The following is a 24,652-nucleotide window of genomic DNA, read 5'->3' as shown; positions in this document are numbered from 1 at the left end:
AGAATCACATTAAGAGACTTTAAATGAGTCTTCTTTTACATACAAAGTACTAGGTCTCCAGAAAATTAGCTCCTTAGCATTAATCAGTGATTTTTTTTTATCCCCTTCAAGATAATTAATCCCCCTCTTTAAATTTATTATTTTATTTTACGTTTTTATTTTCTTTAAAATTTTGATCCCCTCAAGGTGATTTCAATACTCTCACATTGGCTAGGGAATTTACCCTTGTGTATATCACACAAACCTTCTCTCTTAACCAGAGCCAAGAAATACAAAATCACATTTTAGCTATTGGTGACTAGTTTCAAAGAGAGTCTTAGTGTGAAAGCTGTCGAGCTGCACTGCTAACGTGACTGGTCTAATAAGTACTTTCCTACCCACGACAAAGATTTCCAAGTTTGAAAAAACCCTTTCTCCTGATATATGAGGAAATGATAATAGGCACCTTGTTAATTTCTGTTAACTTGATATGTAATGAAGTAGATTATTTCCATATTTTAAAATTGAAAAAATAGTTGTTTCTGTTCACCCAAGGGTTAATTTTCTAACCAGGTCCAGACTAGTTCTCTTGAGTCTAATTACTTTTCTTGTCACGTGCAGTGAAGGTCTAAGCATTTGTGAAATGTCGGGGTTTTTCCTTCCTGATGCTGTTCTCTTTTGGTTATCTTGATTACAAGGCAGTCGAGAAACTAGATTAAAATGAAGTTTGTCTGATCCGTGGTGTTCATTTTTCAGGCTTTGAAGTTGTTTTCCCTCCCTATAGATCTAGTTTTTCCCTATGTTGTTTTTTTTTTTATATTACGAGCTTTTCTGAGCTACTCCCTGGAAGTGAATGTCCATGTGCTAGTTACTCACTAGCATCTGAATAGTTGACAGGTGACTCAAAATAAAAGGCTGAGGGAGAGAGCTCAACGATCTATTGGAGAATTTCCATCAAGGCAGGGGATTATGTACAGGGGCATATAGACATGGAGTTTTATATTCAGAGGGAGTGGAAATTGGTCATGGCGTGTCATCTTGTGGCATGATGACTCAGGAGGCTGCTGGTGGAGGTCACCGAGACACGCGGCCACTGACTCCGAGGTCTTTGTTCAATTCTCAGACTGCAGGCTGTCTCTTAGAAATTAACGATCCCCTCAAAAACCTCCCCCCACTGCCCAACAATGATTCTTTTCCAGTGAATCACTTCCAGAAATGAATAGCCACAGTTTTTTGGAATGAACGTTGTGAAATCCCTCAATTCATAATGGCAGGTTTTCAGTTCGTGGTTTTATCAGACAGAATTTCTCAATATCAGAATTTTTTTTCTTTAAAAAAAAATCTGTTTAATGATATGGAAAGAAAGGTATCCCCAATTTTTTGTTGACAGTTATTGTGTGTGTGTGTGTGTGTGTGTACACACTCAAAAGTGTGAGTTCTTGGAATTGTGGAATCATTGCCAGTAGCTAGTGATTTCCTGTGCAGTCAGTCGCTTGCTGCATGAAATGTTGAATGCTGTGAGTAGGTGGTAGTTTTAGGAGGTTATTACTAAATAATTTTCATCATCTTGAGTCATGCATTTAAAAGAGGGTTAGCAGCCTCTTAAATACTCTTGCTTTTTTTTGACTTAGACAGTGGGGCTGTGGAACTCAGAAGAAGCAAGTGCAGAGTTCTGAAGACTGTGGCTGGACTGGATGGTTACTGACTCTATTGAATGTACTAGGGGAAACAGGAATTCCTCTAAGGATGAAGGGGGTGTTTTTGGTTTTGCTAGTTTGCTGTTTCTCTTGTGATTTTCAACATTACTGTGCTCTCTCACATGGTGGAAACAATGAAGATGTGGTTGAAATAGACTGAAAATGGCATAACAGATTTTTTTTTTAGGGGAAAAAAGTTCATCCACGTGTCCTTGGCTGGGTTTCCTTCCTCCTAATGATGTACAAATTAAAAGCTATTCATTATGGATATGAAGATATTTGCTACATCCTGGTGTTATTTGGGAAGTTTATGGGTGCTGCTTTCAAAAACAGGTGGACTGTCGCACAAATAATTGGTAACACTTAAGTCCATGGAGAAAAGAGTACAGATTAAGTGAGTGCATTTAGGAAAATTTGTTCTCTTTCCAGAGTGGATTAGTTGTTGACCTACTGACTCATTTCATAGGAATTAAGAAAACAGCTTATTGTGGTTTTCTTTGTTGGTCCTGAAGGATTCCAGTATCTGTGTGCCTGCAAATAAGATGAGCTAGAGAAAGGTAGCTCTGAAATTCGCTCTTTTAAAAAAAAACAAAAAACCTTGTTTGGTGCCCCAAGTGGAATTTTAGTTTTATGTGTCCAGGACAATCTGACCTGCACTGGATGATCCTGCTGAAAACGAGGCAGTGGTAAGTTTACACATAAAGCCTATAAAAATTTTTTCTAATTTAGTTTGTATCTTTGCATTCCAATTTCCCAAATAATATTTTTTAAATGGAAAAACTTCTAAGTATAGCATTTTTATGGAGAAAAATCTGGGTGCTAAGAATTTTCATAAGAACACATAACTTTTAAACAATAGCTACATTGAAGGATCTGAAGTCCTTGGTTGTGATAGATTAGCACCTTCATAGCAAGACAGGCAAAAGTTTTCCTATTTGTTTTTGTTTGGTTTTTGTTTGTCATCTTTGCATTAATAAATAACTTTTTAGTGTTGATTAGCTTATCGGGCTTGGGACATCAGTACTGTAGCAACAGTCAGGTTTGGTGAAGTATAATACAACCAGTCATTATTACAAGCCCACTAGTTCATATCATTTATTGATTACAGGAGAATATTACTTTAGACAGAATAATGCCCCAGGAGGTTGTCTATGAGAACAGTATTACAAGGAGGCAAGTAGCTAACTGAAGAATGTTACAGTGGGGTTTTGAGGAGTTTAGGCCTGGTTACTTAGAATGTGTTAATGATCTTGTAAAAACGTCTTTGATCAGGGCAATATTGTATGAAAAAGAACTTTCTTTGAAAGGTGTTCAATTTAGCTAGTAGTCCTTATATGAAAAGGTACTATGCCCATGAAGTTTTGGTTGTGAATCAGATAAGCTGAAAGTATTGGAAGCAGTCAGTGTAAGTGTATTTGATATAGACATTCAGCAGAAACTGGGGAAGGGCAGTCACAAATCATTAAAATACATCAGACTCATTTTGTAGATTTCCTTGCATTTTCATTCCCTACCACCATCAGATTATATAATTTTTACTAATGCAACAGATGTTACCAGATACCCTTCTTCATAAAAGTTAAGAACCATTTTTCTGAAGTTGTGTTAGTCTTCTTGGATGGCAGAAGCATTCCAATACTTCATTTGTAAATGAACGGTTTCTGAAAGACAGTAGGAGTCTCAGAGAGTTTCTCTTCCACTTTTGAAGTGACCAAGTAAAATCCATGTTGACAATTCTTCCTTCAAGACAGAAAAAGTTAAGTCAGAATTAGAAAGTGAAAACAGTCATGTCAGCCTATTTCTTCAGTTTACTCTTTATAGTTAGATTCTTTTAGGGTGAGACCTGTTACAGCTAGCTTTTCTTCTACTTGGTAATGAATTAGCCTTGTCATTAAAAAGAGGAGGTGTCAGGGTCAAAGAGAAGTCATTCAGTATGGTTGCTATGTGGGTGTGAAAAGCCTAAGGAAAGGAAAGGATTGGGGAAAAATATGGGACTTGAATTGAATAAATAGGAATGATTAATGATTTATTGTATAAAGCTCCAGGATCCCTAAAATTTAATCATATGTCTCCAAATCTGATATCACTTTCTAAAGACATTAGGCAAGAATTTTTGCCATGCTTTACTCTGTTCCCTTTGACTAGAGAGTAATTAAATTATTTGGAAATGGGAATCCACCCTTTCTAAAATTTGTGGCCATGAGCAATGTTGCACACCTATAATCCTAGCTCCTAGGGAAGCTGAGCCTGGTAGATCTGTAGTTCAAGAGTTCTGAGCTTCAGTGGGCTGTGCTGATGGAGGGTTCACACCAAGTTTGGCATCAGTCTGGTGAGCCCCTGGGAATGGAGGACAACCAGGTTGCCTAAGAAGGGGTGAATAGTGCAGGTTACAAATGGAGCCGGCCAGAGCTCCCAGATCACATAGTAGTGGGATCAGGCCTGTGAGCAGCCCCTCTAGTTCCAGTTCCAGCCCTGAGTGAGATGGACAAACCCAATCTGAAAACAGAAGAAAACAAATATGGATAAATAAAATGGATTTTAAAAAATGGATAAATAGGGTTATAAATACTCTAGGAGTTCAAATCTACTACAGTCATTAGGAAAATAGTCCCATGGAAGCAAGTTGAAGTTTTATAGAAACAGCTAGAACATGTACTCCAAAAAAGCAATATAAGTAGAGGATGGAAAAGTACTGGGCTAGGCTCAATGAGGGAGGAGATAGATAAGGACTGGAGGTCATAGTTGACCACAAGCTAAATATGAGTTAGTAATGCAGTGCTATTATGGAGGAAAAACCCAACATGATTCTGAGATCTATTAAAAGAAGTATGACATGTGGGGGCCAGAAAATAATCTCTTCTCTGTACTCTTATTAGTCAGACTCTTTAACAGAGTACACAGTTTTGGTCACCATGTTTTTTAAAAGATGTGGTGAAATTGTTGAAGATTCTGAAAATCATAACAAAAACAATGAAAAGAATGGGAAATGGGCCTCATGGGAAAAATGGACAGAGTTGGATTTTAGCCTAGAGAAAGCAAGAGTACTGATGCATTTTCTCCATCTACCAAAAAAAAATGGGAAGAAATGAGTGTAAATATAAACTGAAAAAATTTGATTAGACATACTTGACCATGGTAACACTCCTTTAATATTTGTTGATTGATTGGTATATGTAGAAGAACTTCCTGATGAAACATCTTAGGTGGGTCTTGAAGGGAAGTTGCAGAGTCTTTTTCACTAGATTACATCAATGAGAAAGTAAACAGAGGTCAATCCTCAGTGACAAGGTGCTGAACCAGATGGTCCCCTCCCATGTTCAGGAGGATACAATGGTATTAATATGTGGATACTGAGATTTCAGTAGGGTACTGGAATCTTTTGATTTCCCAGATTCATTGTTTTTATCCTCTAGTATAATAGCACACTCACTTTTAACTGACTTTTCCTTTGACTTATTTGTAGATTTAGTTTCCCAGAAATTTTTAAGAGTATCATACAAAAAATGGATGAAGAAAACCATACCAAAGAATAGGAAATTTTCATCTTTGTCTCCATTTGTGTTTCATAAGAAGATGAACACACACACACACACACACAAACACCTATAATATATGTGGTAGGGAACCAAGAGTGTGATTAGAATTATCATTTCTCTTGGGAAAAACAGGAATCATCACTTTGTATTATAATTGTCTTATTAAGCTCAACAGTTTAAATATAGGTCTAAAGATTTAAAGGGAAAGGATACTGGACTTTGAGACCCCGATTTGAATTCTCCTTCCTACACTTACAAATTATGTGACCTTGGACTTCACTGAGCCTTAATTTCCACATCTATAAGATAAGCATAATGTGTGTGTGCCTGCCTTACAAGGTCTTTGCAAGGGGGGGGGGAAGTGCTTTCTAAACCATAAAAGAGAGCCTGGGCTTGTGATTTCATTAAATATCTAACCTAAAATTGTTAGAGACAGACTTTGAATTAAAGTCTTCCTCATTCCCAGGCTAGCTCTCCATTCAATACACTGGACTGTTTGTCAGAATGCTACATAAACGTAAGTGGTCTATGGATGCATGCTGTGGGCACAATAAGACCCTGGTAATTTTTATTACTGAAGGGAATTTTTTGATAGGTTGATGGTCAGTCAGCAAGCATTCATTAAATACTTGCTTTCTGTTAGGCATTGTGCTAAACTCAGGGTTCAGAGACAGGCAACAACCAATCCCTCCTTTCAAGGAGCTCATGGTCTAATGGGAGAGACAACTGTGTACAAACAAGATAGATGTTCTGTAAAGTGGAGATCATCTCACAAGAGGACTAGGAAAGACTTCTGGGAGAAGGTGGCAACGAGACAATGAACAAAATAGTGACAGAGAAATTGCTTTGGAAAATTTTTTTCCTTTTTAAATTTTTTAACTAAAATTTTAATTTTTATTATTTTTAATTTAATTTTAATTTCATTGAAGTATGCTCATAGAAGCCAGTTTTGTTTTGCAGAAATAATATCTTATAATAAGATGTCTGAGACAGCTTGGCTTAGTGAGTAGAAAGTCAGCCACCAAGTCAGGAATTCCTGGGTCCCAGTTCTACTCTGATACAGAATGGCTCCATAACCCTGAACAAGTCACCTAAACCTCTTGTGTTTGTTTGATTCGTGATAAAAAAGAAACGGAGAAAAGGAAAACTCATTAGACTTGTAGTCCGAGGACCTGGCTCAAAGCTGTCCTGGCTTTGCTATTTTGTACCTTCATCCCTTTTGGCCAGTCTCTTCATCTGTACCATGAAATTGTTGGACTAGATGATCTCTTAGGCCTCTTCTAGTTCTAAAACTCTATGAAGAAGGAAGGAGACTTCCCACTTCTTAAAAATTAAGTTTTTGTTGGTATTTTTTTTCATATCCCTTTTCCCTAATATTCCCTCCCCCCCCCACCTAGAGTTATCTCATGTAACAAATAGTATTTTTTGAAAGACAGAAAAATGAAATAAAACTCTTTAAAACAGACTTCCCCTCCATCTTAATTAGTATCGACAAACAGAATACCTTATGACCATACTTGATAGTAATCACTGAAAAAAGTACAGTTGAACGAGGGAGAGGATCTTAATGTTATTTTTTTTTCTTTTTTTGGCTTTGTGGAAGAGGAAAGGCAGGGCAGTTGGGGTTAAGTGACTTGCCCAAGGTCACATGGCTAGTAAGTGTTAAGTGTCTGAGGCCATATTTGAACTCGCGTCCGCCTGACTCCAGGCCTGGTGCTCTATTCACTACACCACCTAGCCTCCCCCTTAATGTTATTTTAAAAAGCACTCCAGTTATATGTTTAGAATTTTTATATAAATGTTGTCTCTGCTTCAGAAAATCCTTTTTCTCTAATATCTTGCACAGTGGATAGAGTATATGGCCTAGAGTCAGGAGAACCTGAGTTCAAATTTGACCTCAGATACTTATTAGCTCTGTGGCCCTGGACAAGTCACTTAACCCTGTTTGCTTCATTTCCTTATCTGTAAAATGAGCTGGAGGAGAAAATGGCAAAACAATCCAGTATCTTTGCCAAGAAAACTCCATTGGGGTCGTGGAGAGTCAGACAGGACTGAAGCAACATAAGAACTCTGGTGTCGTGCTTTGTAGAAGAGTTACTTGGCTCCTGGATCAAAAAGACCCCTACCTGTACTAAAGGAATGGTTCCTAAAGTGGGTAGAAGAACCACTTAGGGTCTTCCATAGTTCAGGAGGAAGGAGGAGTCTCACAGCCAGACAATCAAAAGGAAGTGAGGTTTGGCAGTAAACGAATGTGGAACTGTAATAGAGTCATGGGAACAAATAGGGAGGAAGTGAAGGACATAGACTGAGAAATATATAATAGTCCAGTGTCCTCTGGGTAGAAAGGATGGAAAGTAGGAGCGTGGAGACACAACTTGCTAATTGGTAAAGAATAATGGGAAATGACAAGATAAAAATTGATATGAGCAGTAGAGTGTCTCCTGAAATAATGTTACATGCCCAAAGGAGTTCTTGGTACAACCAGTGAATAATTTTATTAGAGAATGCACTTTATCAGAGATATCAGACCACTGACTAGCTGTAAAAGAACCATGTCAGTGGGGTATAGAAATCCATCTTGCCCTACAAGAAAGTAAGGGGTTAAGTGGACAGGTTGGGGGGTATGAGAGGGCAGACTGGGGAAAGGAGTCATCAGTATGCTTGCCATCTTGGGGTGGGAGGTAGGGGAGAAATGGGGAGAAAATTTGGAACTCAAAATCTTGTAAAAATGAATGTTGAAAACTAAAAATAAATAAATTCTGAAAAAAAAAGAACCATGCCACCCTGTATGCTGGACAATTTCAGAATCACCCTGGAGAGAGGAACTTTAACTAGGATGACCTGAAGGCCTCCTCTAATTTCTGGCTACAACATAGGGTTCAGTTTTGATGACTCAGGGAAACATTAGAGATCCAGGACAGCTGGCTAACTCCAGCATGGTCTGAAGGGATGGAGAGAAGACCAGTAGCCTGAACCAGGGTGACCCATGTCATTTTCAAGATGAGGAAGCTGATACTCTTAGGTCATATGTACATACATACATACACACACACACACACACATAAATTTATCAGGCAAAAGACTTGTGACCCATAAACCCTTCTGTCTAACCTGAATGACAGTTCCCCTTTGAAAATTCCTCCAATTCAAGTAGAGTTTATGAATGATTAGCTTTCAGGGTTGGGAAAATTCCTGTCTAAGAGATGAGCTTGACAGTACCAGTATCTTAGTGAATCTGATGATTTTCTGTCATTTACTGGGAGGAAAATGTTGATAAGACTATGATCTTATGTCCCTTAACATCGATTGAATCTGTGTAGGAAGTTTGACTACTGTGTAGACAGAATTGATTCATACTGATTCAAGATGTTTCCTGATTAAAAAGTGACTGAAATGGAACAAATAAATATCTTGGAATCCCCAGACTCGTAGAGGACCTCCAGATGACTTCTTATTACAAGCAAAACTACACTTAGACTCTCTCAGATGTAGAAGTATAATGCAGCAATTACAGCCTTCTTCCTATACTCATCTCTTCCTTTCTGCTGTAACTGTTGCCATCACCATCATTATCCCTTCCTAGTTTCCCTCATTCTTTCCTGTGATTTCTTCCCCCTTCATCTCGTCTCCACCTTGAAATCACACCCCTTACTACCTTCGTTATTCTGTTGAGTGTTCTCCACTCACGGGTTGCTGAAATAGCAGCAGACTTGTGTTATCTCAGAGAACCCAGACACCTTGAAGATTTGAAAACTACTTTTACATTTTGCCCAAGATGCAGTACAGAAAGGGTATGGTGAGTGAGACACCACCAGCGACAACATAAAGCTGTCTGCTCACACTTATCAAGAGTAATTTAAGGCAATATCAGCACTGCCACTAAAATGCATCAGGCCATGGACTCCCCATCTCTAAAATGAACGGGCTCAACCCAAGTGTCTCCAGGCAGCTGGAAAGTTAGAACTTGACCTCTCTCCTCCTCTCGTACATTGCCCGGGCAGAGGATTCTCTTCATTTCCTCAGGATCTTAGTGGAGTAATGGGCTACACTCGCTGTTTTTAGTAAGAGCAAAGCCGTGGCTAGTTTTGGTGAAAAGAACCCATGAAACATTGGAAAGAACATTGAGCCGGAAATGGGAAGATCTAGATCCACACCCAGGGCCAGCGGCTTCTGGCTCTCACAGTGTATGAATCTGCACAAACCTTCTCATCTAAGACCAGGAAGAGGAGGCCCCCCTTGCCCCTTACGTCCCAGCTGCAGGAGCAGCTTCCCCCAGATGGGATGGGTGGGTTCTGCTGTCTGTTACTGTCTTTCCAGCTCTGGCTTTGCTCATTGGGTGAATTGTGCTAGATCAATTTTTCCTCTGTTGACGTACACAGTATTGGGGGTTCTTTCCGTTTCTTTTTTGTTTCCTGGAAGTTTTTTCTTTTAATTTTAACATTTTAAAATGTGAAGGTGAAGGCTTAACAAGAGTTTAGCACTTAGAACTTCAGACCCAGCACGGTCCCCAGCCTCCTGTCTGACTTTGGGCTGGTAATTCACACTTCCCTTTGCTGCAAGGCTTTAGTGTAGGAAAAACTTCTTATCTGCCCCTGAACAGTGGTATAGGGGGAATTCATTTATGCAGAGACTTTGTGAGTTGTTTTAGATGGAAACCTACCTAGAAATACGGTACATAGGACCTCTCTGCCTCATTCTCCTCATCTGCAAACTGAGAAGGATAGACTACAGGGAGAGCAGAGGAGTGAAAGCAGTGTGGGATTGGAGTCAGGAGAAGTACATTTCATCAGGGCTCTGCCTCTTAGGGTCTCTGTGAGCCATTTGCCTCCAAGCTTCTGTTTCCTCTTATCCCTGTAAAATAGAGATAATATTTCTACTTCATAGAGTGGTTTTGAGAAAAGTGCTTTCTAAACCTAAAAATGTCATATAGAAGAGAGGTGATAGACTCAGGATGCAGAAGGAGACGATTTTGGACATGAACAATGCTGAAATTCACTTTGATTCTGCATAATAAATTTCTCAAGAGTCTTTCTTCTCTACCCCCACCACCCCTAGTTGTGGAGAGAGTGGCATGGAAAGAGAGGAAAATCTATTTTTGTTTAAAAAAAAATAAAATTTAGTTGAAAAATGCTATGTAGGGATGCATTGTAGTGTAGGGGGAAAGGGGTATTGTGGGAGAACCACTAGATTTGGACAGGACCTGAGTTCAAATCCTCTCTCTACCATTTGCAAACCATGTGATCTTGGACAAATGGCTTAACTTCTCTAGGACACAGTTTCCTCGGTTTAAATAAAGGTACCTATTAACTTTGATCCTAGGTAAATAAGACATCATTATGGGAATCTAGCTACTATAATGACAAATCCCTTGGCATTTGTTTCCTTTGAAACTCTGCTCAAGTATTATTGTCTACAGTAAGGCTTTCCTGATCTCCTAACTGCTAGCACCCTCTCACCATCAAAAAAAAGAGTTTACTTTGTATTTATTTTGAATAGACTTGTTGATATATATGGTAGGCTCCTCGGGGGAAGGGACTGCTTTACTTTAGTCTTTATGTTCCTAGTGCCTCACACAGTGCTTGGCCATGACAGGCTTTGTTAAAAGAGGAGTGATTCTTTTGAACAGAAAGCATTTTTTAAAAACCAAGTTTTTCTGATTAAACAAACCATTTAGGCAGCTGTGGGTTGATTATGAGATTATCTCATGCTCTGAGTGGATGTGAATGCAGACGTCTGACATAAGATTGACCTAATCATTACAAGTAAATGCTAGAGCTTTGAGTTTCTCTGGTTTGCATGATTATGAATTACTTTACCAAGAGTAAGAAAGACATTTAAATCTCACCCAAGTCAACCTGTTCTTTCTTCTGACTAATATAATGAATACTGATATAATAGTCTGGCTTTCCCACTGGTAGTTCATTTCAAATGTATGTCTTATTACCATGGTTTTCTTACAAGTTTTGATTCACTAACTTCATCCACATCCAATTTTAAAACTAAAATTAACTTCTGTGAAGTGAAACTGCTTTAATTCATGGGGTTTCCCTTAGACTCATGGAAATAAAGAGTAAGAGATAACATACTTTTCTGGATAAAAAGCTGGGTTTCCTTGGGATTCATACTGAAACCAATCTTGTTTGTCTGTTTTATATATGCATATATATATATATATATATATATATCAGAGGCACATATGTATTTGGGTGTCTGCATACAAATTATTTGGATAAGGGAGTATGTGGTACAATCATCTTGTTCATAGATGGTGCCAGATCCTTCTAGTAGTAAGGTACCAAGCGGGAAGGGGACACGTTTCAGAGAGATGCTGTTACAGCCATGTGAGTGATACTGAGTAGTATATCCCTCAGAGATGTTAAGAAGAAGATAAGGCTCCATTTTTACCAAAATAGTCATAGCAGTACTTTCTGTAGTAGCAAAAAACTGGAATCAAAAGGGAGAATGGCTGAACAAATTGTGTTCTGTTGAATACAATGGAATATCATTGTACTGTATGAAACATGATGTGAGTTGTTCAGAGAAACTTGGGAAGATTTGTATGAACTGCTTCTCAGTGAGGTAAACAGAACCAAAGAGAACAATATACATGATGACTAAAATAATGTAAACAGAAACAAAAATTTAAAAAACTAAAAGGAAGCAAAATTTTGAGTAATTGTAATGATCCATCTTAACTTCCGCAACAAATAACAAAATGTTCTTCCTTACTTTCTATAGATAATTGATGGCCTATGGGCTCATAATATTGCATGTGCCATTCAATGAGGATAATGTGTCAGTTAATTTCAGTTAATTGTTTTTCTTTATTACAAGGCAGGATTCCTTGGGAGAGAGTAGGAGGCATATATATATATCTCCCTCCCCAAAAAATGTAATATGGAAATAAAAGGCATAATTAATAAAACTTTTTAAACTGTATAATTAAACCACAAAGTAACAAAATAAGTTTCATTGCAAAGTATAAAGAAATGCATGTAGGGAAAAATATTACTAACTTCTAAATAGCATGGGTTAGATTTAAGATCAAATAAATCTGTCATTACCTAGTTTTTATTTTCATTTTTCCAGTTCAGATGGGCACTAGCTACCAACATGATATTGTGAAGGCTTAAAAAAACACAGGACTTAGAGTTAGGTGGATTTATTTGATTTTAAATCCAACTCATGCTATTTAGTAGTATAGAGGTGACAAGCTTATTTTGCTACTTTGTGTCCCAAGTACATAGGTATATAGAGTATAGAGGTGATTTTGCTGTCCTGAAGGCTCTAAGCCCTTGCAGGTAAAAGATTCCAAGTTGGGCCTGATAACAGAATGAATGTTTCTTGTCGGTGGATCAGTTATCCCAGAAGCAAGGCTCATCATTAGCTGAAGGTTGGTCACCCTCAACAGCTCATGAAACTCAACTTGCCAAGGGATGGAGGGAATGGATTCGTTCAAATGAGATCAGTTAATTCAACCAGGTCAGCAAGATCCCAAGTTATGTAGCTAATTCTCTCTTCACCTTCCTCTTAACATTTATTCCAGTCAGCAGACTTTGAAAAGAAACGTAAAAAAATTAGTCATGTCTTTTGACCCAGTGGTTTCATTGCTAAGACTTAGAGGATCATTGATTTAGAGGCAATCAAGTCCAGCCCTCTCATTTTACAAATGAGGAAATTGAGGCATAAAGTGATTGGATAACTTGCCCAGGGTCACACAGCTATCAAGTGTCTCAGGTCTTCCAGAGTCCAAAATTAGGATTCTGCCTTTTCGTCATAAAGATGACATTAAAAGGTGGAGAAAGGGGAAGGAAAGGAAGGACCTTTCTGTACAGAAATAATTCATAGTCATTCAATTTGTAATAACAAATACTTGGTACAATCTAAATGTCAAATGCTTAGAGAATGTCTGAATAAATTATTGTGCATTTGTGTAATGGAATTTTATGTTGCTATTATAAAAATGATAAATATGTAGACTACAAAGGAGAACGGAAAAAAAGGACATGAAATGATAAAGAGCAAAGTCAGTACAGTCAGACTGGCACTGGCACCGGTACTGACTACAACTATCCAGAAGGAAAGGAAACAAAGCCAAAGGTTAGAACATTTCAGGCATGTCTGGAAGGGTGTGTAGATCGAATCTCTCTTGTTCTTTCTTTGCTAATTTGTTTGATTCAGACTTGTTGAAACGTACAACGTGATATGTTTGTGGCTTTATCAGGTTCTGTGCCTCTTTCTTAGGGTTGATTGATTGTTTTGGTAATGGCTGTCAGCACCTGTCCTAACTCTAGAGGATGTTGCACTCTTGCTGGTTTGAGCAGGAACATCATTCTCTCTGGTCACCTGAACTGTCCTCTGAAGTTCCCTTTGTCTTCCCAGCATCACTCTTTTTCAAATACTGTTTTCCTGGATTTTTACCTTTCTCTGGAGAAAAACTCCACCAGGTTGCCCTCCTTGGACTTCTCCTCCATCGTGCCCCTGGCACATACTGAGATGTAGTAGAAAATGATGGAATTGGAATCAGATCCCCTGGTTTCAAATTCCAGGGCCTCTGCTTTCTTACCTATGTGGCTCTGGGCAAGTGATTTCACTATGCTGGACCTCAGATTTCACATCTGTAAAAAAGATGAGGTAGATGGACCACACAGTCTCTATAGTGTCTTCCAGCTTAAATTCCATGAATGCTGTGATCTTCCTGACTTTAAATACGATAAGTCTTAATTTACTTCTCTCACTCTAGCCCCTTGAAAATTCCTTTGGAACCATGGGTTCCGGCCAAATTAGAATATTTCCTCTTTAATCACTCTGTCACCTATGCCTAAGGTAAGCATATTTTTCCAAACCAAAAATCAAAATTCATAGTCTGACAAAGGATATTTCTGTTACAGAGCTTCATGAAAGCTACTTGAACTGCTTCCTGAGTTCCCTACATTGCAGCCCCTCCAAACTGATGACTTCATCCTTCTCTGTGACCTTTTCTTTGAACTAGTTCCTTTTTGGCACTGGCTTACTCTACATGTCATTTCTGTTAGCCTTTCAGGTGAGAGTTTGCGACTGGATTATATCTTGGGTCCCTTCCAGCTCTAAAATGCTATGATCTATGACCTAACTAGTACCAGTGTGTAAAAATAATCAAGACATAGGTTTGAACAAAATAGAAGGAAGAACTTCCTAATAATTGGTGCTATTCAATAATGGAATGAAGAGACACTGTCATTGAGAAGCATTTTTGTTACTAAGTCAAAATTTTTCAGTCGTGATCAACTCTTCATGACCCCTTGGCAGAGATACTGGAGTAGTTTTGCCATTTCCTTCTCCAACTCACTTTACAGCTGTGAAACTGAGGCAAAAAGCATCAAGTGGCTTGCTCAGTGTCACAGAGCTAGTACATGTCTTAGGCTGGATTTGAACTCATGAAGATGAGTCTTCCTGCTGCCAGGCTTGGCACTCTCCACTGCACTGTTGCTCACAGGAAAGTTAATTGTGCTTTATAATGTTTTTTTCTAGTTCTATAAAGAAATATTTTGGTAGTTTGATATAAATAAATACATAAATTTAGATAATATTGTTGTTTTTATTAAATAATTGGCATGGCCTAACCTGGAACAGTTACTATTTCTCCATTTACTTAGGTCTGTATTTTTGAAAAGAGTTTTATCATTGTATTAATATAGTGATAGACACCCAAATATTTTATGCAGTCTATAGTTATTTTAGTGGAATTTTTCTATCTTTTCTTATTGGGTTTTATTGGCAAAATCCAGATATGCTTATGATTTACATAGGCTTAATTTTATTTTTTTACATTCATATTAAACATATTTTCAAATTAGTCATGTTGTAAAGAAGAATTAGAATCAAGAGAAAGAAGAAACAAAACAACAACAAAAAGAAAGCAAATAGTATGCTTCCATCTGCATTTCGACTTCCAAGTTCCTTCCTTGGATGTGGATAGCATTTTCTGTCATGAATCTTTTGGAGTTGTCTTGCTGAGAAGAGCTAAAACTATCAAACTTAGTCTTCACACAATGAGGCTGTTACTGTGTACAATGTTTTTCTGGTTCTGCTCACTTCACTCAACATCAGTTCATATAAGTCTTTCCAGGTTTTTCTCAGATCTGCCTGTTCATCATTTCTTATAGCACAATAGTATTCCATTACATTCATATGCCACAACCTGTTCGGCCATTCCCCAGTTGATGGGTATCCCCTCAATTTCCAGTTCTTTGCCACCACAAAAAGAACTACTGTATATATTTTTGTACATGTGGGTCCTTTTCCCATTTTTATGATCTCTTTGGGATACAGACCTAGAAGTGGTGTGACTGTATCAAAGGGTATACACAGTTTGATCATCCTTTGGGCATAGTTCCAAATTGCTCTCAAGAATGGTTGGATCCATTCACAGCTCTACCAACAATGTATTCCAGTGTGTTCCAATTTTCCCACATAACCAACATTTATCATTTTCCTGTTTTGTCATGTTAGCCAATCTGTGTAGATTTATTTTATATCCTGCAACTTTGATGAAATTATTGTTTCAGCTAATTTTTTTGTCAATTACTTAGACTTCTCTAGATAGACCATCAGGTCATCTGCAAAAATCTTTTTGTTTCCTCTTTGCCTATGCTTATTATCTTATTTTCTTTTTTATTATTATTATAACTAGCATTTTAAAAATGGTCCTTGAATGGTGTGAAAAAGGTTTTTAACATCTATTAATATATGACCATGTAGTTTTTATTACTTTGTGTTATTCATTTATCTGTGATATTTATATTTTTCCTTTTATTGAACCAACCTGAATTCTTGGTAAAAATCCAACTAATCAAAGTATAGTATCTTTCTTTTTTTGCTTTTTCTTTTCTTTCTTTCTTTTTTTCTTTTTTGGAGTGGGGAAAGGCAGGTCATTTGGGGTTGTGTATTGCCCAAGGTCCCATGGCTAGTAAGTATTAAGTGTCTGAGGCCAGAACTGAACTCAGGTCCTCCTGACTCCAGGGCTGATGCTCTATTCACTGCACCACCTAGCCGCCCTGTAGTATCTTTTTCAATATGTTGTAGTAGTCTCTTCTAACATTTTTTTCTTTTGCAACAGTATTCATTAGGGATATTGAGTCTACAGTTTTCTGTCTCTGATTAGTCTCTCCTTGGGTTAGGTAACAAGACCATATTTGTGTCACAGAAGAAATTGAATAGGATCCCTTCTTTTCCTCTTTATTTTTTGCAAATAACTCATAATATTGGAATTAATTATCTATCAGATGGCCAAAAAAATTCATTTGCAAATCCATTTTTTCTTGTTTTTTCCCCTTTGGGAATTCATTTTAGACTTGTCCAACTTTTTTGTTCTCATATTAGATTATTTAAATAATCCATTTCTTTTTTTATTAATCTGAAACAATTTTTCTTCTCAAAACAACTAACTTTATTTAATTTTTAAAGGTTCCTAATTTTGCCATTTCAATATAGTTTTTGCTTTCAGTTTTACTTTTTTTCTTTGATTTTCACAAGTTCTAATTTGACATTTAATTGGAATTTTTCATTAGTTTTCTGGAATTTTTTAGTTGTATACCCCATTAATTTGTCTGTTTTTTCTCTTTGGTTGATGAAATTATTTAGTTAGATGTTTTCCCCTAAAGACTGCAGTAGCTGCACCCCAAAAATTATGATATGTCATCTCATTGTTGTGATTGTTTTTTATCAATATTGTTTCCATGATTTGTTCTTTAACCCACTAATTCTTTAGGATTGAATTATTTAGTCAGTAATCCATTTTTAATTTTTTAATCAAAGGTCCTTTATCAAATATAACTTACTGTCATTGAGGTTAGTAAAGGCTATATTTAGCATTTCTGTTTTTCTACATTCAAGTGAGGTTAATATTCCCTTGTCATTTTTTATAAAGATAACAGGACAGCTTAAAAATAAATGCACTTCTTTCTGTTCTCATTTAGAAATCACCAGATATCTATCATATCTGACTTTTCTGAATTTCTATTCAGGTTTTTAACTTTTCTTGTTTATCTTTTTGCTTGATTTGTCTAGGTCTGAAAGGGGTATGTCAAAATCACCAACTATTGTAGTTTTACTGTCTATTTCTCCTTACAGTTCAATTAACTTTTCTTTTAAATATTTAGATTCTATGATGTTTGGTGTGTAAATAGCAAATACTGGCATTTATGTTTTCTCTTTGATGATCTTAAGCATAATATAGTTTCCCTGTTTATCTCTTTTAGCCATGTCTTTTCTTACTTTTTCCTTATCTGAAGTCTTGATCTCTACTCCAGCTTTTTTTAATTTTACCTGAAGTGTAGTAGACTTTGCACTAGCCCTTAATTTTAACCATGTGGATTTTTCTGTTTTGTATCTGTTTCTTGTAAAGACTGTATTGTTGGAATGTGCTTTTTAATCCATTCCATTCTTCTCTTCCATTTTGTGGGTGAGTTCATCTCATTCATGTTTACAGACTATCATTATTAATTGTGGTTTTCACTTCATCCTATCTTGTATTTTTTCCTATCTTTGCCCCACAGCCTTTCTTTATTAAAAAAAAAAATGTTAAAAGAAAGGGAAAGTGTTTAACCCTAAAGGTATGTTATTGAAATGGTGTTTCTTCTTGACTGCTTTTCTTCTCTTCCTCTGTATTTTTCAGTCCTGATTTTTTTACTCTTTATTTCTTTAATTTTTATCTTCATTTCATATTCCATCCTCAAATATTGTCTTGCTTATGCTTAATCCCTCAACCAGTCCTATCTTCCCTTCTAACCCCAACATCCCCACCTATTTCTTTGCTGAGTCTCATGTATTTCTTCACCATATTTGAGGTGTGTATTCACCTTTCTTTTGTCCATTTCAGATGAAAGTGAGCCTTATGTGATGTCTGTTCTACCCCACCCTACCTCTTTCTCCGTGTTTGTATATTCTTCATCTCTTCCCCATTCCTGTTATGTGAGATGAGTTCCCATATCTTCCACAGTTTGAGTCTTAATGTACATCATTTGACACAATGACCCTGCATCACTGTTATTTCCATTACAGACCTTTAATCAGTTCTACTTTCAAATGTCTTAAGTAACAGATGTATTTTCCAAAGATAATACCCTATTTGGATCTTTGAATAAGCTTTGAAATCAAGATGTGGTAGGTTCTGTACTAGAATGAGAGATTTTGCTATGGCTTGTTGTAGAACTGTTAACCATGCCCATAATTCCAACTGACATTCTATTGGTCATTAGAGCAACTTATCTGGCGTGTCCATCATGACCAACATGACACATCCCCACTACTGAAAAACAGTTAAGAATGTACACACAGCCTTTCTGATGCTGGGGTCAGTACCTTGACCTTTATAGATTCAAGGGATCATGTTATAGTCAAGCTCCTAAACAGAATCAGGATCAGCATATATATGTAAATACAGTGTCAACATACAGAAATTTGTTATCTCTTTTGGGAGTGATTGAAGAAAACCTTTGACATTTCCAAGATAAGTCTGAACAGGCCCTAGATTCTGTCGATGAAGGTAGGAAATTCTTGATATTAGTCTCCTAGATTAAGAGGGAGCATTTAGTGAATTTAATTTCTCCCCACTTTTCCCCCCTTTCTAGTCCTTACTCCTTAGGTCCTAACACAGTCTTTAAACTGGATATGTGGTAAAATAACTCTTTTTAGACTTGAAGGTATTAACAGAGTGCTTCTTGTATGCTCTGGCATACAAGGCAGCTGCTTCCATTCCTTTTGTGCTGTAGTGGGTAATTGAGGAGTCTGTGGGCTCAGATAACATACATGAGCAAATGGAGGCTATGAGCCCACACTTGGGTTAGTGAGTGAGAAAGTGAATGAGGTGGGAGGTATGTGTGCCTGGGCGGATGAGAAAGTGAGTAAGAGAGTATGTGAGTGGGCGGCTAATTAGGTTGGCAAGTAAGAGAATGTAGGAGCGGCTGAATGGCTGTGTAATTAAACAGTTGAACAGAGCTTAATAACAGTCTGGAACAGTGCTGCTCCGAGGGCCTGCAGGGGAGAGCTGGCAGCGCCCTTCGGACGCACCGGGCTCAGTCTGAATGATTGCCCGAGTGCAGGGGCCTGCATCTGTTCTCATTGTATCTGCCACAGATAGGTAACCCAGTGAGGCGGTGTGTGCCCAAGGGAGGGAGGAATAAGGTGAGAACCCAAGGCGGCGCTTCCTAAACACTTAAAAGCCTTCGGATGAGGTGCTCAGCCTGCTCCACATGTAAGCCTTGAAGGGTTCCTGACTCAATAGGGAAGGCTGTTCTGGGTGAGCTTGTAAGTGAAGAAGTAAGAAATATTTTTTAATTTCCCACTGAGGTGAATTCAGCCGTAAGAAGAGCTTAGTTGGTTAGACCATGGACCTGTCCTCCAGCTTCTGGCTTCTCAGAAAACAACAAACCCAGGTTATCCTAAGTAAGATATATACTATCTATAGCCAGCTTGGGGGTGTGAGGAGGAGGTGGACTTGTATAGAAAAATGGGAAAGAGAAGTATTTCAGCAGGCTAAAGCCGTAATGTACTCCCCCTGACTTTGGGGGGACTTAGGTTGGTGTTCTGCTGAAAAAGGGATGGAAGAAGGGACCAAGGACGAGGTGATTACTTCCATGAAATGTGTGGGGAGCAGAATGGGGAAGGAGTCCTTGCCCCAACTTAGAACCTTCTCTCAGATTCCTCCTTTACTATTATGTTATGGATTATATGGGATGATAAAAGAATATTCAATGAAAGTAAAGCTTAGTAAACACAAAATCATTTTAGGGTGCCACAAGTTATGTGTACGGGACAGGAGAAATGTCACTTTTTGTGGGGATGGTTTGCTACAGTCCCAAGGGCTCTTTCATTGGGGGGGGGGGAAGAGCCCTCTTCTAAAGCACAAATGAATTCATTATGGCTTCAGACCACTCTTCACACTCTTCTCCATTTTTCTGTAGAAGACCCTCCCCACCCAAACACTAACCAACTATGTATGGCCAGCTTGGGGGTATGAGGAGGAGGTGGACTTGTTTGGAAAAATGGGAAAGGGGAAGTATTTCAGCAAGCTGAAGCTGTAATGTGCTCCCCCTGACTTTGGGGGGCTTAGGTTGGTGTTCTGCTGAAAAGGGGATGGAAAAAGGGACCAGGGATGACTACTCAAGTGCAGGGACCTGCATCTGTTCTCATTTTATCTGCCACAGATACATAACCCACTTTGGATGACCAAAGTGAGACAGAAATACTGGTGATAAATGCAGCAACTTGGTGGAATTTAGAATAAGTATATTAATAACCCTGAAAATACATACTTGTACTAGGTCACTGAAGTGCATGAGATAATGTCTTTGATCACAAAGTACTCAACTTGCTAAATTCAAAGGAAATTGCTTTGCGGTGGTTTTCATCAAGGTCCTTTTTCTAATTTAAAGTATTTTACAGGTCAGAAATCTTAAGCAGAAGAGGCAAGGTGCCTTCCTCCTTGGGAGTGAAATCTGCTCTCAAGTACCCTCTCTTTTCCTAGCGACCGGAGTACACACAGTCACGAGGTTTAGCAAGTGCAGATAAAAATAATAAGCCTTATGCTTTCTGTTGTTTCCCCCTCTATTGTGGTGTTTGTGCCAGTAGCCAGATTTTTGAAACATTGTTGTAAGCATGTCTCATCTTCTGCTATTTTTCCTCAAGGGTGTGTGCTTCCTTCATTGGAGTAGTTAAATGTTCTTTTAATCACCACTCCCTCCATTTTAGGAATAAGAAAATGAACTTCGAACTTGGCACAGGGTGGGGGAGGGAAGTTTTATAAACACTGTGGTTCTGATCCCTCTAATCTTTACTACCTGTAGGGACAGGTGAATGCAGAGAAGCTCCTGGCAGGGTTGCCTGGATTTTTTCGAGGCTATGAGTTACACAATCGAGCAGAAGATTCTTTGAAGCTAAAAGAAGAGGTCAGAGCAGCATGTTCACAAGGTGTGTTACTCAGAAGTTTCCCTTTACAGATTTTATTTGCTTGATTACCTTTAGGAATTCCCATGGCATCATTTGGCCAACTCTGGGTGAGCTGTTGCCTCAGAATCGGCATTGAAATAAGCATTTATCAGAAGGAAGGAAGGAAGGAGGGAAAGAGAGTAAAAGGAAGGGGGGAAGAGAGAGAGAGAGGTGCTGTGCACTTAGATTGTCCCAAGGTACCAATTTGAGGCACGATTATCTTCCACCACTGCTGTTTTTAAACACTTTATTATTATAACCTAGACTGTAGCCTGGTGTGATATGTCTGTAAGAAAAAAAGATTAGAATACTCTGTCTTATTCCAGGAGTAGAAGGGCACAGCTATTAAAATGCTCCAGGTTGTATCGACCAAGCTGTGCTGAGTTTGTGTCTAGGACAGTTACCAGACAGCTGAAAGAAGTGAAAAATATATTTAGGATCACATATTTTAGGGTTACTTTAAAACCCTAGAAAAGAAAAAAATGCATAGCCATCTTCTTTTATGATTATGTAGCTACAGGGCTCAGGGGCAGAGGTATTTGCAACAATTTAGCAGGTACAACATTTTGCTTCTCTATTATACCTTAAAATAGCCTTTAAAAGCAGCAAATTCATGGCTTTAAAAGAAGCTATCTCTTTGAAATGTCTCCCTGTGTGCTCATTCCTCCAGAGAAGTCCGTAATTATCAACTTGATATATGAAGCTGGAGTTTTAACAAATGTTTCAGGGATTTTCCTTGTGTTCTCTACGTAGCATGTTGGCTTATAAAGTACTGCATAAATAGGAGCTTTCATGAAATCATGATTCAAAGACTCCTGCAGTTCCCTGTTGCGCTTTCTCTCTTGTATTAAAACATATATTGATTTTCTACGAATGAACAACACTTGCTTTGTAATCACACAGAACAAGCTCTTAAACTCATGATGTTTAGTGTGAGAAAGTCATCATTAAAAATCTGGTATCACATTGTAAATCTAGCAGGGAGACCCACACACAGGCTGCCCCTGGGTCACCAAAGATACTGTAATCTTTACTGGAGCCTGAAGGGTTCTTAAGTGCGTTAAGAAATTAGCAGGGCCTAGGGGAAAACTAGGTCTCCATTCCTTTTTCATTTTCTCTTTGGGAAGTCATTGTTTCTATCGTGAGGTCATGCTACCCTTGCCGATCTTCCAAGAAATAAGACAGCAGTAAGAGCTGAACTCAGATTTCACCTATTCATAAAAAATAATAATTCCTCCTTTCTATGTCAGTTCTGCCTCGGAGTGGTGAGATAAATGGCATGAAACTCTTGTTAAGGGTTTATAAAAATCTATTATATGGTATTCAGAGGGTAGAGAAATGACTGGCTTCACAGAGAAAGAGATTTCCTTCAACCCACCAATAGACTGGAAGACCTTTTTTACAGTTAGACAGCTTTTACTGGAAGGCAAAATAGGCCCATCTAAGAGAAAAGGATTCAGTACCCTGCAGAGTAGAGCTAATAAGTGACTTTTCCAAAATATAAATATGTTCTTTGGTCTCCCATAAATTAAACGTTCAAGGAGAATAGCGTGGAGAGGTTTTCTTTTTTTTTATCCCATGATGGTCTAAATTTTAAAAGTAGCCAACTACATTTATAGCATGTCCTTGTCTGTCTGTCCAGCCCTCTTTCCCTCTTAATATGTGTGTGGGTCATACACACATACAAATTTTATGCACAATATATATAAAAGGTTAAGCCAGGAGGTTCATTTGGTCCAGAAAAGAGGATGAACTGTTGGTGCCCCTGCTTACTGCGCAAGTGTCAGAACAGGATGCCCATAGCTATGTGTTGGACCAATCTGTCTGGGGTCTTTCCCTCAGATGTATTTATGGCAGCAGAGAAGATCTTAGACCTTGCAATGAACTTGCTGTTTGTAAATCAGTAGGATTCCCCAAAAGCATAAATGCCTGTTTTCCCCTAAACCAGAGGGACTTCTCCCCATGATATGATTTGAGTTTACTCCCATAGAATGTTAGGAAATAGGTAGACTTAGGGCCACCAGAGCTGGAGTTGATTCTTTCCCTAATTTGTTGGGGTCTCCAACGAAGCTTGTCTGAAGCTCTCTTAAAGATGGAGGAGGGCTCCTCAAGGGGACTAGCAGCACATGCGTGTTGGTACAGAGCTGTTCACCAGTTGGCCCTGGCAACCTCTGCCTGTGTCTATCACATGGGAATTTCCCCTCTCAATCTGTATTTATCATTCTTATGCAGAAACACGTTCCTCACAGCTGTCACAGTGATTTTGCTTCATTGAGCAATCAGTTGGCTTCTCTTAAAATTTAGACCACCATGAGATAAAATGGAATACCTCTCCATGCCATTCTCTTTGAATGTGCTCATAGGGGAGACCAAGGAATGTGCTTGTATTTTTTAAAAGTTACTGATTGGCTCCACTCTGCAGGGTACCAAATTATCTTGCTTTAGATGGTTCCATTTTGCCTTCTGTTAAAAGCTGTCTACTTGTAAAGGTCTTCCAGTCTATTGGTGGGTTAAAGGAAGTCTCTTCCTGTGTGAACCTATTCATGTCTCTACTTTCTGAATATGAATCGCAAAATCCTGAATGACTGAACAGTATTATTAAAGCTAGAGTAATTTCGGAAGGTAATAAGAACAGAAATAGAGGCTCTTACACTTAGAAGGGCTCTAGCTCTCATGTAGCCCAAATCCCACCCTCAAGCATAAATCATTTGTATGTCTTCCCTGTGAAGTGACCCTTCAGATTCTGATTGAATGTCTCTAGTGACAGGGAGGGAACTCACTACCTCAGGAGGTAACCCATTCCATTTTACAGACAGTCTAATTCTTAGGAAGGTCTACTTTTATTGAGTCAAAAATCTACAACCCTATGGATGGCTTCCTCGTTTTTTACTCTATTTCTGTAATGAACGGATCTAGTCCTTCTATATGACACCCCTCCATGTACCTGAAGATAACTATCATACTCCCTTACCTTTACACCCCCCTTCTCATTTCACGACTTTAAATATTCCATGTTCCTTCAACAGATACACCAATTAGGAAGCCAAAAACAAGGCAGTAAATAAGTTGTGCGTATTGAAAATGGACCTTTTTAAAAAAAATTGTACTGTTTCATATGAGGCTAAATGCAGAATTTATATAAAGTAGTCTCTTGTGGATAGAAAAATATCCCTAAATTAATTATAAACATGTTAAAAACCAAAAGCATTCACTAATATTAAATATTCTTTATTATCATCTTCACAGTATGGTTTTCCAAAGATCCAAGTGGTCCCAGTTAATCAGGCATGTCTGTGTGTTATCTTAGGCAGAATTGAAATGAACACTGCCCAAGGATGGGGACTTCTTGTGGGCTGGGGGAGAGGGCCTTTCATGAACAGTTGCATAGTGCTGCCACCTTGTGGTAGACACGTACATCACCGTGACCCCACCTCCACCTCCAACCAAGGAGCATTGCCCAGTTAAAGCAGTGAT

At 38.2% G+C, this 24,652-nt stretch overlaps 1 long non-coding RNA gene across 1 annotated transcript in view; it reads left to right on the top strand.

Annotated features, from left to right (window-relative positions):
- The window catches only part of LOC138160454 (uncharacterized), a 65,267-nt gene that overhangs the window by 27,969 nt on the left and 12,646 nt on the right, over positions 1-24,652 (top strand). The window contains exon 2 of the long non-coding RNA XR_011168148.1: positions 21,037-21,160. This is a non-coding gene — a long non-coding RNA (uncharacterized lncRNA). The remainder of the gene's footprint in view (positions 1-21,036; positions 21,161-24,652) is intronic.

Source organism: Petaurus breviceps, unplaced genomic scaffold, assembly GCF_028583685.1.
Source record: "Petaurus breviceps papuanus isolate PSGF00001 unplaced genomic scaffold, PetGlider_PUasm1.0 181, whole genome shotgun sequence".
NCBI lineage: Eukaryota > Metazoa > Chordata > Mammalia > Diprotodontia > Petauridae > Petaurus > Petaurus breviceps.
This window is presented reverse-complemented; position numbering and strand designations above follow the sequence as displayed.